The sequence below is a fragment of the Rhopalosiphum maidis genome, chromosome 3 (assembly GCF_003676215.2).
Source record: "Rhopalosiphum maidis isolate BTI-1 chromosome 3, ASM367621v3, whole genome shotgun sequence".
Taxonomy (NCBI): Eukaryota; Metazoa; Arthropoda; class Insecta; order Hemiptera; family Aphididae; genus Rhopalosiphum; species Rhopalosiphum maidis.
Window position 1 is genome coordinate 44719328 of NC_040879.1, and position 16111 is coordinate 44735438.

The 16111-nt window shown below is 25.2% G+C and overlaps 1 long non-coding RNA gene across 1 annotated transcript; it reads left to right on the forward strand.

The window, feature by feature from the left end:
* The first annotated feature begins 10003 nt into the window (after positions 1-10003).
* LOC113558673 lies at positions 10004-14542 on the forward strand. The gene is made up of 3 exons (XR_003405680.1): positions 10004-10147; positions 10211-10339; positions 14502-14542. It is a non-coding gene; the product is annotated as an uncharacterized LOC113558673 (long non-coding RNA).
* Positions 14543-16111: the final 1569 nt, after the last annotated feature.

The following is a 16111-nucleotide window of genomic DNA, read 5'->3' on the forward strand; positions in this document are numbered from 1 at the left end:
AAACTACACAGTTTCATAATAATTAGACTAATTAATAGGTTTTTGATTTGAAAGCAAATTACATTTTATGTTTGGTTAATGATAAAAAAATAATTCTTAAACAAAAATGCGTTTCATTTAATTTCTAATGCGTAAACGTGTTTTCCGTTTTCCGTTTTCGTTGCATTTTGGAAGCCTATGGATTTTTTTTCGCTATTTCTGGGACTCTAGATTTTAATGTCTAATATAAATATAAATATTATATTTATAAATGCTTTTTAAGCATTAAATATAATCTTTTTAACTATAATTATATCTGTAGCTGATATACTATTTAAAAAGATGCCCATAAATTGTTTGGAAAAATCTTTTCAAACAAAAAAATCACTTAAACTACAGTCATGATTCATGTAGTTAAGAAAACTAAATATATACAAGACATAAAATTCATAATATCTTTTAATGTTTTATTTTTTGATAGATTTTTATTATTATTATTTATTTATTTATTTATTTGACAAACTATCAATATGAAACCTACTTAAATAAAATTTATAATCAATAATCATGGCAAATTGTTAATTTATAAGAATTTCTAACATTAAGTATCATCATGAAACTATAACGATTCATGATTTTGTTTATTTTATCTGTATACCGTTTACAATAAACTTATAAATTTTAATATATAGTATATAATAATATAATAATAGATAAGCAGAAAACACTGATGGGACGTATCACTATATATTAAAAAGATCGTGTGCCGTGGTGCGTATTATTTTAATACAATATCTATAATAAATAAAGTAAAAATTGTTTACTTTTCTACCTTTCTTTCTAAGCCTGTGACATGTAATGAATTTTGATCGATAGAGTCGTCAGACACCAGGCAAAGATTGCAGTGATACTTCAAAATGTCGTTTCATTTTATGCAGATACCTGCTAGTAAACTCTCGAATGTTGTAAGTGTTGTTCTTAACCTATATAAGTATATAATAGTCCATAAACGTAAAAATACAAATTCTTACAATGTTGGACGATGACTCTTATTATATTCGTATTTCGTACACATAGGCATCTATACATAATACATATTATACACTGTAAACCTATTCGTTGTCGTTGAGTCCACGTTTGTTCATAATAGAAGAATATATATAGTGTAATATTTTGTCAAGTACAATGTAAAAATAATGCATCATGTATAATGTAAATAATACAAATGTATACAAATAAGTACTTACATGTTTTTAAAATAATATCTCTGCGTTTAAGTTCCTAACTTTCCGAATTCTCGCGATTTGATTTTTAATCATGTATCTCAGATGACAGACATAATAATGTATTATTCGCATTGCTTTTTCAACTTAACTCAATCTAGTAGTCTAATTGAATTACATTTATAACAATTATCGATGAATCATGTATCATCAGTAAACAATAAATACATTAGTTAGCTGTTATCGTAATAATATCTTATATTATTTTATATTTATTATGACCATAAATGCATAAATCATAAATCATAATACATTTAAGATTGTTTATGCATTAAATCTAATGTCTAGGGAAAAAATTTATGTAACAAAAAAAATGCAATATTTTTTAATTTTTCTATTTTACAAGGTGAAAACTATAACGGAGTGACGTGTTCACGCAAGTACACATTCAAAATTTTTCATGTTGAATATTTAAAAGACAAAATTATATTTCCTACTTTTCCCGTCATAATTTATTCCTTACAATAATTAATTTTTTTTCAAAATAAATAAACCTCAATATTAAAACATAAGATCAGTAATATATTTTTTTGCCTACCATAACTCATAAAACATACTAAGAGTATGTTATTAATAATCTTATGTTTTTTCTAAAAGGGATAAACTAAAGGTTTTCAAAAAACAAAATGTAAAATTTACATGAACAATAAATAATGAGCCAAACTCAATATGTATAAACTCATAAGTCATTAGTTATAAAAAAATAATTTGTAATGAATAACATTGAACTACAATATTTATCAAACAAACCATTTTTGATGCAAAGATATTATTACTACAGTTCATTATAAAATAATACAGATTAAATCATAATTAATTGAATTCAAAATGAAAAAAAAATTTTTTTTCGTCTTACAACCATTATCAACGTAAGATTTATCGTGTAAAATACAAACACAGACAATGTGTTCTTTATTTATCATTAGTGTAAACGTGTAGTATATATATGTAATGTGTATTTAATCTTATAATCTTTCCGTTGTTTGTCTTTATGATAATTCACATTAAATCAATTAAAAGTTGCTACAACACAATAACATAACATTTTTACATTTTAAATCAAATAAAACAAAACTCTTTATCGTTAAATTGTTTGTATAAAGAATGCCCTTCAGAATCTTATTTTATTCAGGAAACTATGTTAAACCACCACATTAAAAAAACGATTGAGATTCTATGTTATCTATTATTGTATTACCTATACGTATTATTACTGTTGTTACTGTTTGATTTATTAAATTTCGTTATGATGACCGGTTTTTGAGAATAGCTCAATAATACATCATTTCCTGGTAGTTCTATCACATAACATCACTTAGTATCTATATGTTCTTACTTCTTAACCTAATCACATTATGTGTTTATACCTACGAGTATATGATAATTTTTAGAATATTTGCGATATTATATTATACCTACTTTTAATATTTTATTCATGGTTTACCTACTTGTACAGACGTTTTTAGATAAATAAATGCTAATATAAAATGTTTATTAGTTGACCTGATGACTTATTTTGTGCGGGATATTTTTGCAGAATACATGAATAATATGTTTTATGCCACTAGAAGATCCTTTACCACCCGCGAAAGTTATTGTATTAATTTTAATGTTGAATACTGATTACTGGTTGACCCCAAGAATCTGACCATTCTTGTTGATGGCGTTTATTTTTATAATGATTTGATCACCTTTTTAGGCTAAAAAGTCACTCAAAAACCTTGAAAAGTTTTGAAAAATAATTATTTGTTTTTTGAAAGGGCAATTTTTGTATTTTTCAAAAATGTGATTTATTATTAAAAAATCAAATTTTAAACGAATTTACAAATAAAGGAAAGAAATAGTTTTAAACCGGAAAATGTCTCGTATTTTATATTTCAAATAAGTAGTTTCTTGGTTTTACAAAACTATAATAATGTATATGTAAGTAATATTTAACTTAGTAATTTTTACAAACTATGAAATTTCGATTGATTAATATTAATTATTATTTTCAAATAATCATAGCCCCCGTATTAAACTTATTAATTGCTATACTCGTAATCTATTTTATAACAAACCTATAGTTATTTTTGGTATACAAAATTAAATAAATCAAAAACTATACATTATATAGGTACATTTAAAAAATAAATTATTTATTTAACAGTTTACAGGAAAAAACAGTGAATAATGTTGGGAAAAAGAGAGATTGGTATCATCATAGAATATTGTTTATTAAAATAACGAAATCTAAGTATTTGAAAATAAGGCCATTAAGTTTACCTATATCCACTTGAAAATTCTTAAACTCAGCATTTAGATGAAAGAACCATTAAATAAAAATACCTCATCTATATGTTCCTTGCATTATGTATTTTTATTCATTTAAAAAAAATAAAAAAAAACCAAAATAGGACCGGAAGGCTGGGAAAAACATAGTCCAAAGATTATGATAGTAATGTAATAATAATTACACACACATATTATTATTTATGATACTCTATTGTCCTCGGAGGTATATAATAACCTAATGACTAATATAGTAATATATTTAATTAATAGACGTTGAATGTAGATACACGGGAAAAACTCATCACTGGCGGTACACGCGTAATATATAATATTATATATTATTGTGATATGTGTTACTATGACACGAGATAATCTATTAGTACAATCGCGGAGTACGAAAAAAGTATATATAATATAAGAATGTCCCTTTTTCCGACAACAAAAAGCCGTCAAGGTCGGAAGTGTACAAGACTTACGGTGCTGGACAAGACGTGTAATTAGTGTTACTCCGGCGTATAACAATGAGTTTCCCGACACGGCCGTTTTCGTCGAGATATATATTATGCACAGGCGTCGTGTACGCATCATCAATTTCTTCTTCTTAAACGCTGCACGATTCATAAACCATAACGATTATTGTATACACAATATATTTTGCGAACCGACAACGTTCCCATTATACATACATATAGGTCCTCGCATAATTCGCAGTTAGGTGTACCTGTCCAGGTGGGTACGCGATTCGTTGTAGGCATGTGGAATGATGTTTTCGCACTTAAGGTCATCACAGTCTTTCTGTTCGCTCGCGTTATTTTCTCAAGGAAGTGGATTGCGCTTGGATTAACACCGTCAATAAGATCATCATCATTATCACCGTTGCCGCCACACGTCACACAAGGGTCAGGTTCGTCAGACGCCATAAAGCGCGTCCTTTGTATTTAAAAATAAGAATTTAATTAAAACGAAAAGTAGGTATACGAGTAATTTTAAAAAACCGACATGCGCCTGCATTTTGGACACGGTATGTATACGAATTGATAACGATATTATATACCTAATTGCTGTAACGTTGACCGGCACAAGGCCACAAGGGGGGGCAGAGAAATGTCTAATCACAGCAAAATAAAAATGAACAGTCATTATTGTGTACCTATAGTTATGACGGGTCATAGTTTTACACGCACCCTTTATATACGGATTTGACTGCTAACGCGGAAAGGTATTCGGTCATGATGACCAAATTAAAATATCAAACAGACAAAATATCTGATACTAAAAGTTCAATCGTGTAGGTACTCCGTGAAATTAATTTCAAAATTATCCACTGATCTGAATTTGATATAGACTTAAGACTGCATCTTATCGGTGATATAAATATTTTTTGATAAAATTTAATTATGAAGAAAACAAATATTTACAAATATCGTGTTTTTTGTGTGCGTGAATAGTTGATTTTTTTGGTTTTGATTGTTATAGATACATTTATTTATTGATAATTTAATATCTGAATAATAAGTGCCATAAGAACAATATTGTAGATATAAGATGAATTTTGTAAATAGGTTTTTAACGTTTGTTTTTAATTTTAATTTTTTAAGAGTTCAAATTAGTTAAATAGGTTATTTTATTATGTTTTATTGATTAATTTTTAATTAACAACGTACACCTGATAATACACATTTTATATATAATAATATGTAATCTTTTATTATTCATTTAGTTAATAAAAAGTTGAACTTGAAGAAAAGAAAATATCAAAATATTTAATAATAAAATATAATAAAATTAATAGTATACCTACACAAAACTTAGATTTTTTTGTCCATTGGGTAATTTTAGTTCAGATATTTTTAACATGAATTTTTTGCTTTAGAATCAGCGGAAGTGCTAATACCACTCTACAAGTTTGATTCGACATTAGATAATGATAATTTTTCAATTGAACAACATATAAAACACTAAGTACAAGTTTATTAATCTGTTGATGATACAATCTTCAAATGTGGAGAATATTACATATAATATGTATGTAATCAAATACTAATTATATTTTTATACGAATTACGCCTATGTATAGGTCGTAATAGGTACAAAGGTACAATATGACGTCAAAGCGATTATTGTATATCTATTTATCATATCATATTTTGTAAAGCGTGTTGATTTGTAGAATAATGTCAAAATATTCCGGAGAGTATTATGGAATTTTCATTTATAAATAAAAAGAATTGAAAATAACATTAATTTTATTTTTATTTTTTGATCCTTGAGTTCTAGTGATTTTTTTGTACATAAAAATAAAAAGTTTAAAGCCAAGTGTTTATAATGTGATTATTACGATATTAGGTATTATCAGTGATCTCCAGTAAAAATAATTACAACTTGCAGTAGATTAGATACGTTATACCTGGTGCTTGTATGCTGCTTATTTGTGCCTATGTAAAAAATGTCAAGTTGAAAGCTATGATTGAATGTGTCTAATTATCTGTAACTACTAAATAGGTAACATATATAAGACGTTAAAACACTGTTGGTGCATAAACGGGGTAAAACACGACGAAACGAATTATGAATTACGAAATTTTCGATATATTTTAACGAAAAAAAAAATGTATACAAGGTGATTCTTTTATCAAACAACACTTATTTAAAAAAATATTAATGTTTTTGAAAATATTTTTTTACATAGTTTCAAATTGTTAAAAAACAACGTTTTTATTAAAAAATTATATTTTTTAAGTTTTTTACTTTTTTGAATGACAACATAGTTTTAATTTCATATTCCATAACAGTATAAATTTCTGAGTATTTTGATACATAAAAATCGAATTTAGGGCGAGTAGTTTATGAGTCATACGTATTTAAAGTTTTTGTTGCGCGGAGTGGAATGGTACGGGGTTACCCCGCAAAATGTTTGTCCACTACTCCGCTAGTCTAAACTTTAAATAAGTATAACTCATTAACTATTCACCCTAAATTCGAATTTTATGTATCAAAATACTCAGAAAATTATTGTGCTTTGGAATATGAAATTAAAACTATGTTGTCATTCAAAAAAGTAAAAAACTTAAAAAATATAAGGATAAAAAATATTTACATATAATTTTTAATAAAAACGTTGATTTTTTAACAACTAAATTCTATGTAAAAAAATATTTTCAAAAACATGAATACTTTTTAAAATAATGAGTGGTTCATGATAAAAGAGTCACCTTATAGACATGCAATTTATGTCAAATTAAATGATTTGCCATATCAATAAACATAACGTATTCAAAAATTTGAGGTATTATTTTTCGTTATATTTTATTATTTTGAGATCAGATGATTGTGGTTTGTAAACATATAGTTCAGAAACATGTCAACATAAATTATAAAATATAATATATTTCAGGAGACGGCGTTCTGTATATGCAATTTTCATACATGCGGAATCAAATATTGTTGACATTTTTACACTCGTGATATAAATGGATATTATATAAAAAACATTTAGTAATTAATCAATCAACTTTTACTAATAGGCATTTAATCGAAATGAAACAACAATAGAATTTCTAAAGTAATTCAAGTACACTATTGTTTCATTTTCACTCGATTTTTGTTTGGCATTAAAAATTGATTTAGAATATTAATCTTTTAGAACGACGTTCTTAAGAAGCCATAAATAGATGTAGGAGAAATATATATAATTATGATATTGTCTACAACAATTTGATAACTTTGAGCTTAATAAATATACATATATGTATCTATTGATGTTTAAATATAAATAAATTTAACTATTATCTTAATAGTTATTGTTAAAAAATTAAATCTAATAATTGTAGTCCGGGAGCAAATATAAAATCATAATTATACTATAATTTTCAAAATAATCAGGAAAAACTAAAAACAAAAACTGTGGAAAAAGAAAACTATTTTGTTCTTGTGCTATAATATGCAAATGAATAACCATGACGAGTAATAACCGTAGAGCGGTTTCATTTTTTATCAAATATTTTTATTAGAATTTTTTAAAGATAATAGAATTATTTAAAAAAAAAATTGAATTTCTTTAGTAATTTATAGCTTTTGGAAAAACTTGAATTTTATTCAATTAACATTTATACAATTATTGTTTCTATATCATAAAATTTGTGATTATTTGATCTAACTGCAATTTAAAGATATAAAATACAATATACGGTGTTTTTGGAAAATATATAAATTTACCTTTCGAATTTATAGAAAAATAAATAACTCATAGTTTTATAAATATAATATTAAAAAATTTCTGGAGCAGTAGCAACTGATTAATTGTTTCCCCTTAAAAAGATCTTTTCAATATTTATCGTTGAATTCTAATTGTAAACATTTGTTATTGCAATAAACTATCTTAATTATTATTCGCATGTTTAACACTGAATTTTCAAGTTATTCTTCAACCATTCTACATATTTAAGAGACAACATTTTTTCAGATGGCAGTACAGCAGACAACTCAAGGCATGCTGAGACTTGAATTCACTTTTCTACCGCTTTAGAAAAAATCAATATCATACGTTGAAAACGGACTGGACGATACTGATAATGATAATGGCTTTATGCAATGTATGCGTAATAATTATTGAATTGTAATAATTGATAGAAAATTAATAATAATGTTACTAAAAGTTAGAGTCATGAAACCCTGAACAAAACATTTAGTAAATACTTGTTATTTACCATTCTTAATTTCATACATATCATTAAACCCAATATTTTATAAACACTATAAAACATACTTTTATACGATAATTTTTATGAGAATTATAAATTCCCATTTTTAACTGTTTATACAACAGTTATTTCTCAAGATAATCATTTAAAACCTTGATCACTAGATTGAAAAAATGTTTCTTATTTACAATTAATATTTACATTTAGGCGTAATAGTTATTGAATTCTATTAAATGATAGAAAATTAATAGTCAATAAAACGAAAAGTTAGTGTCATGAATCCCTGAACGTAAAATTTAATAAATAATTATTATTTACAATTCTTAACATTCATACATTTCATTTAAGCCAATACTTCATAAACACTATAAAACATGATTTTATATGATAATTTTAATGAGAATTATAAATTCCTATTTTTAACTTTTTATAGTACAGTCAAGTCAAAGTTAATCTCTAAAAACTTTGACCACTAGATAGAGAATATTTATCTTATTTAGCATTAATTACTTTCATACATTTCATTTAAGCCAAAACTTCATAAACACTGTAAAACATGTTTTATATGATAAATTTGACGTATATCACAAATTCATTTTTTAATTGCTTATAAAATACTCAATTCTCAAGTTAATATCTTGGAATCTTGACCACTAGATTGAAAAATTGTTTCTAATTTACCATTTATACTTTTCGTACATTTCATTTAAACCAATACTTCATAAACATTATATAATATGTTTTTATATGATAATTATGACATATATTACTAATTCATATTTTTTATTGCTTATGAAACACTCAATTCTGAAGTTAGTATCTTGAAACCTTGACCACTAGAAAGAGAAAATGAATCTGATTTAGCATTAATAACTTTCATACATTACATTTAAGGCCATACTTCATAAACACTAAATAATATGCTTTTATATGATAAATATGACGTATTATACAAATTCATATTTTAAATCGCTTATGGAACACTGGATTATTATTTCATTTTACAATCATTATATATTTTTACTGATTACATTTATTCAGATGGCAGTTTTGCGGATCACTCGTGGCAGGCTGAGACATAAATTCGCATTTTTATCACTTTGTATAAGTATGAACATCCTATAATGAAAATGAAATAGAAGATACTGATAATAATGGATGTATGCAATGTACATGAAATGGTTGTTGAATGTAATTCATGTTCAAATAATAGTAGTGAAAAATTGAGATTTGTAACCAATATTAATAAATTATTATTAAACACATTTGGGTTGTAATTTTCATTCTTAATATTTGCGTTTGCTATAAAAATCATTATATTTTTACTACAATTATATGATAACTTTGACGAGATCTATAAATTCCTATATTCCACTAATTATACTACACTCACTTCTCAAATAAGTGTCTTGATTCCATGTCTTCTAGATTATGAAAATGATTTTATTTTATGAATTTTAACTTTCATATGTTTCTTTAAATTGATTATTTTACTTCATTAAAACTATAAACCTTCCTTATTACAGGTTAATTTTGATGAATAATAAAAATTCATATTTTTTCATATTCACAAGCAGTAGATTTAGAAAAATGTACAGTATAGTATAGTATATGTATAGTGTATTCTTCTGTTACGATTATCTTACATTCAAATTCTATAAAATATTATCTTAGATTTGTACTATCTTTTATGGCTTATCAAATTAATATATCTTATCTGTTATAAGTTTATGTTCATATCATTTGCAGTTTACATTCCTATTTTTATTAAAAATTCAACTGTTCTATGTATTCATATATTTTATATTGAGAATTAAGTTTGTCAAATAATTTTTGTTTGATTGTTTTCGTTTCTTAATTATTCAGTGTTTTCCACGTACTAGTTGTATAAAGATTTTCGTTCTGCTTATTGTGTGTAGTAGTGACATAATATCCTCCAACTATTCTACATATTTAACTGACTACATTTTTCAGATGGCAGTACAGAAGACAACTCAAGGCATACTGGACATAAATTCACTTTTCTACCACTTACGAAAGTACCAATATCATACGTTGAAAACGGACTGGAAGATACTGATAATAATAATGGCTTTATGCAATGTACGCGTAATAGTAAATGAATTCTGATATGATAGAAAATTAATAGTCAATGAAACGAAAAGATAGTGTCATGAATCCCTTAACGTAACATTAAGTAAATAATTATCATTTACAATTCTTAACATTCATACATTTTATTTAAGCCAATACCTCACAAAAACTATAAAACATGCTTTTATATGATAATTTTGACGTAAATTACTAATTCTTTTTTTTTTATTGCTTATGAAACACTCAATTTTCAAGTTAATATCTTGAAACCTTGACCACTAGATAGAGAATATGTTTCTTATTTAGCATTAAAAACTTTCATACATTTCATTTAGGCCAATACTTCATAAACACTATAATACATGTTATTATATGATAATTTTGACGTATTTTACAAATTCATATTTTTTATAGCTTTTGAAACACTCAATTCTCAATTAATTGATATGAAACCCACACCATTGAATTAAGTAAATGATTCTTATTAGCTTTGTTAACTTCAATGTATTTCATTGATGCTGATACTTCATAAACACTGTAAACATGCATTTATATGATAATTTTGACTCGTGGTATAAATTCATATTTTAAACTGCTTATGAAACACTCAATACTCAATTAATTGACATAAAACCAATACCATTGAATTAAATAAATGATTCTTATTTAACAATATTAACTTCCAAGTATTCATTTAAGCTGATAACTCATAAACACTATAAAACATGTTTTTATATAATAATTTTGACGTATATTACAAATTCATTTTTTTAATGCTTATAAAATACTCAATTCTCAAGTTAATCTCTTGTAACCTTGACCAGTAGATAGAGAAAATGGTTCTGATTTAGCATTAGTAACGTTCATTACATTACATTGAAGCCAATGTTTCATAAACTCTATATAACATATTTTTATATGATAATTTTAACGTATATTACAAATTCAAATTTTTTATGGCTTATGAAACACTCAATTCTCAATTTAGTATCTTAAAACCTTGACCACTAGAAACAGAAAGTGTTTTTTTTTAGCATTAATTACTTTCATACATTACATTTAAGCCAATGGTTTCATAAACTCTATAAAACATGGTTTTATATGATAATTTTAACGTATATGACAAATGCAAATTCTTATGGCTTATGAAACACTCAATTCTCAATTTCGTATCTTGAAACTTTTCCCACTAGAAAGAGAATATGGATCTGATTTAGCAATAATTAATATCGTACATTACATTTAAGCAATGTTTCATAAACTCTATAAAACATGTTTTATATGATAATTTTAACGTATACGACAAATTCAAATTTTTTATGGCTTATGAAAACACTCAATTCTCAATTGAGTATCTTGAAACTTTGACCACTAGAAAGAGAAAATGGATCTGATTTAGCATTAAGTACTTTCATACATTTCATTTAAGCCAATGTTTCATAAACTCTATAATAACATGTTTTATATGATAATTTTAAACGTATATTACAAATTCAAATTTTTATGGTTTATGAAACCCTCAATTCTCAATTAATTGACATGAAACTAACACCATTGAATTAAGTAATTGTTTCCTATTTAGCTTTATTAACTTCCATTGTATTTCATTGATGCTGATACTTCATAAACACTATAAACATGCTTTTAAATGATAATTTTGACTCGTGTTATAAATTCATATTTTTAACTGCTTATAAAACAATCAATTCTCAATTAATTCTCCACCGATTTTACATATTTAACTGACAACTTTTTTTCAGATAGCAGTGCAGCAGTTCACCAAGGCTTGCTGGGACAGTCATTTGCATTCATAGCACTTTGGAAAAGTATCAACATCTTATTTTGAAAATAGACTAGAAGATATTGATAATAATATTGGATTTATGCAATGTATGTGTAATGGTTATTGAACATAATTGGTAGCAACTTAATATTAGTGAAACAAAAAATTAGTATCATGAAACCATGACCAATGAATTCAGTAAATGATTCATATTTAGGATTATTAACTTCCAGTATTTAATTTAAGCTGATACCTCATAAACTCTATAAAACATGTTTTTATATGATAATTTTAACGTATATGACAAATTCACATTTTTTATGGCTTATGAAACACTCAATTCTCAATTAGTATCTTGAAACTTTTACCACTAGAAAGAGAATATGGATCTGATTTAGCATTAAGTAATATCATACATTACATTTAAGCCAATGTTTCATAAACTCTATAAAACATGTTTTTATATGATAATTTTAACGTATATGACAAATTCAAATTTTTTATGGCTTATGAAACACTCAATTCTCAATTATGACATGAAACCAACACCATTGAATTAAGTTATTGATTCCTATTTAGCTTTATTAACTTCCAAGTATTTAATTTAAGCTGATACCTCATAAACTCTATAAAACATGTTTTAATATGATAATTTTAACGTATATTACAAATTCAAATTTTTATGGCTTATGAAACACTCAATTCTAATTGAGTATCTTGAATCTTTGACGACTAAAAGAGAAAATGGATCTGATTTAGCATTAAACTTTCATACATTACATTTAAGCCAATGTTTCATAAACTCTGTAAAACATGTTTTTATATGATAATTTTAACGTATATGACAAATTCAAATTTTTATGGCTTATGAAACACTCAATTCTCAATTGAGTATCTTGAAACTTTGACCACTAGAAGGAGAAAAGTATCTGATTTAGCATTAATTCTTTCATACATTACATTTAAGCCAATGTTTCATAAACTCTATAAAACATGTTTTTATATGATAATTTTAACGTATATGACAAATTCAAATTTTTATGGCTTATGAAACACTCAATTCTCAATTTAGTATCTTGAAACTTTTACCACTAGAAAAGAGAATATGGATCTGATTTAGCAATAATTAATATCATACATTACATTAAGCCAATGCTTCATAAAACTCTATAAAACATGTTTTTAATGATAATTTTAACGTCTACGACAAATTCAAATTTTTATGGCTTATGAAAAACTCAATTCTCAATTGAGTATCTTGAAACTTTGACCACTAGAAAGAGAAAATGGATCTGATTAGCATTATTACTTTCATACATTTATTTAAGACAATGTTTCATAAACTGTATAAAACATGTTTTTATATGATAATTTTAACGTATATGACAAATTCAAATTTTTTATGGCTTATGAAACACTCAATTCTCATTTAGTATCTTGAAACTTTTACCACTAGAAGAGAAAATGGATCTGATTTAGCATTAATTAATATCATACATTACATTTAAGCCAATGTTTCATAAACTCTATAAAACATGTTTTTATATGATAATTTTAACGTATATGACAAATTCAAATATTTTATGGCTTATGAAACACTCAATTCTCAATTGAGTATCTTGAAACTTTGACCACTAGAAACAGAAAATGGATCTGATTTAGCATTAAAACTTTCATACATTACATTTAAGCCAATGTTTCATAAACTCTATAAAACATGTTTTTATATGATAATTTTAACGTATATGACAAATTCAAATTTTTTATGGCTTATGAAACACTCAATTCTCAATTTAGTATCTTGAAACTTTTACCACTAGAAAAGAATATGGATCTGATTTAGCAATAATTAATATCATACATTACATTTAAGCCAATGTTTCATAAACTGTATAAAACATGTTTTTATATGATAATTTTAACGTATACGACAAATTCAAATTTTTTATGGCTTATGAAACACTCAATTCTCAATTGAGTATCTTGAAACTTTGACCACTAGAAAGAGAAAATGGATCTGATTTAGCATTAATTACTTTCATACATTACATTTAAGACAATGTTTCATAAACTGTATAAAACATGTTTTATATGATAATTTTAACGTATATGACAAATTCAAATTTTTTATGGCTTATGAAACACTCAATTCTCAATTAATTGACATGAAACTAACACCATTGAATTAAGTAATTGATTCCTATTTAGCTTTATTAACTTCCATGTATTTCATTGATGTGCTGATACTTCATAAACACTATAAACATGCTTTTAAATGATAATTTTGACTCGTGTTATAAATTCATATTTTTAACTGCTTATAAAACAATCAATTCTCAATTAATTCTCCACCGATTTTACATATTTAACTGACAACATTTTTTTCAGATAGCAGTGCAGCAGTTCACCCAAGGCTTGCTGGGACAGGAATTTACATTCATAGCACTTTTGAAAAGTATCAACATCTTATTTTGAAAATAGACTAGAAGATATTGATAATAATATTGGATTTATGCAATGTATGTAAAGGTTATTGAACATAATTGGTAGCAACTTAATATTAGTGAAACAAAAAATTAGTATCATGAAACCATGACCAATGAATTCATTAAATGATTCATATTAGGATTATTAATTTCCAAGTATTTAATTTAAGCTGATACCTCATAAACTCTATAAAAACATGTTTTATATGATAATTTTAACGTATATGACAAATTCAAATTTTTTATGGCTTATGAAACACATTCAATTCTTAATTTAGTATCTTGAAACTTTTACCACTAGAAACAGAATATGGATCTGATTTAGCATTAATTAATTTCATACATTACATTTAAGCCAATGTTTCATAAACTCTATAAAACATGTTTTTATATGATAATTTTAACGTATATGACAAATTCAAATTTTTTATGGCTTATGAAACACTCAATTCTCAATTTAGTATCTTGAAACTTTTACCACTAGAAAGAGAATATGGATCTGATTTAGCATTAAATAATATCATACATTACATTTAAGCCAATGTTTCATAACTGTATAAAACATGTTTTTATACGATAATTTTAACGTATATACAAATTCAAATTTTTTATGGTTTATGAAACACTCAATTCTCAATTAATTGACATGAAACTAACACCATTGAATTAAGTATTGTTTCCTATTTAGCTTTATTAACTTCCATGTATTTCATTGATGCTGATATTCATAAACACTATAAACATGCTTTTAAATGATAATTTTGACTCGTGTTATAAATTCATATTTTTAACTGCTTATAAAAACAATCAATTCTCAATTAATTCTCCACCGATTTTACATATTTAACTGACAAACATTTTTTTCAGATAGCAGTGCAGCAGTTCACCCAAGGCTTGCTGGGACAGGAATTTACATTCATAGCACTTTTGAAAAGTATCAACATCTTATTTTGAAAATAGACTAGAAGATATTGATAATAATATTGGATTTATGCAATGTATGTATAAAGGTTATTGAACATAATTGGTAGCAACTTAATATTAGTGAAACAAAAAATTAGTATCATGAAACCATGACCAATGAATCAGTAAATGATTCATATTTAGGATTATTAACTTCCAAGTATTTAATTTAAGCTGATACCTCATAAACTCTATAAAACATGTTTTAATATGATAATTTTCGTTTATGACAAATTCAAATTTTTTATGGCTTATGAAACAGTCAATTCTCAATTGAGTATCTTGAAACTTTGACCACTAGAAAGAGAAAATGATCTGATTTAGCATTAATTACTTTCATACATTACATTTAAGCCAATGTTTATAACTCTATAAAACATGTTTTTATATGATAATTTTAACGTAACGACAAATTCAAAAATTTTATGGCTTATTGAAACACCCAATTCTCAATGAGTATCTTGAAACTTTGACCACTAGAAAGAGAAAATGGATCTGATTTAGCATTAATTACTTTCATACATTACATTTAAGCCAATGTTTCATAAA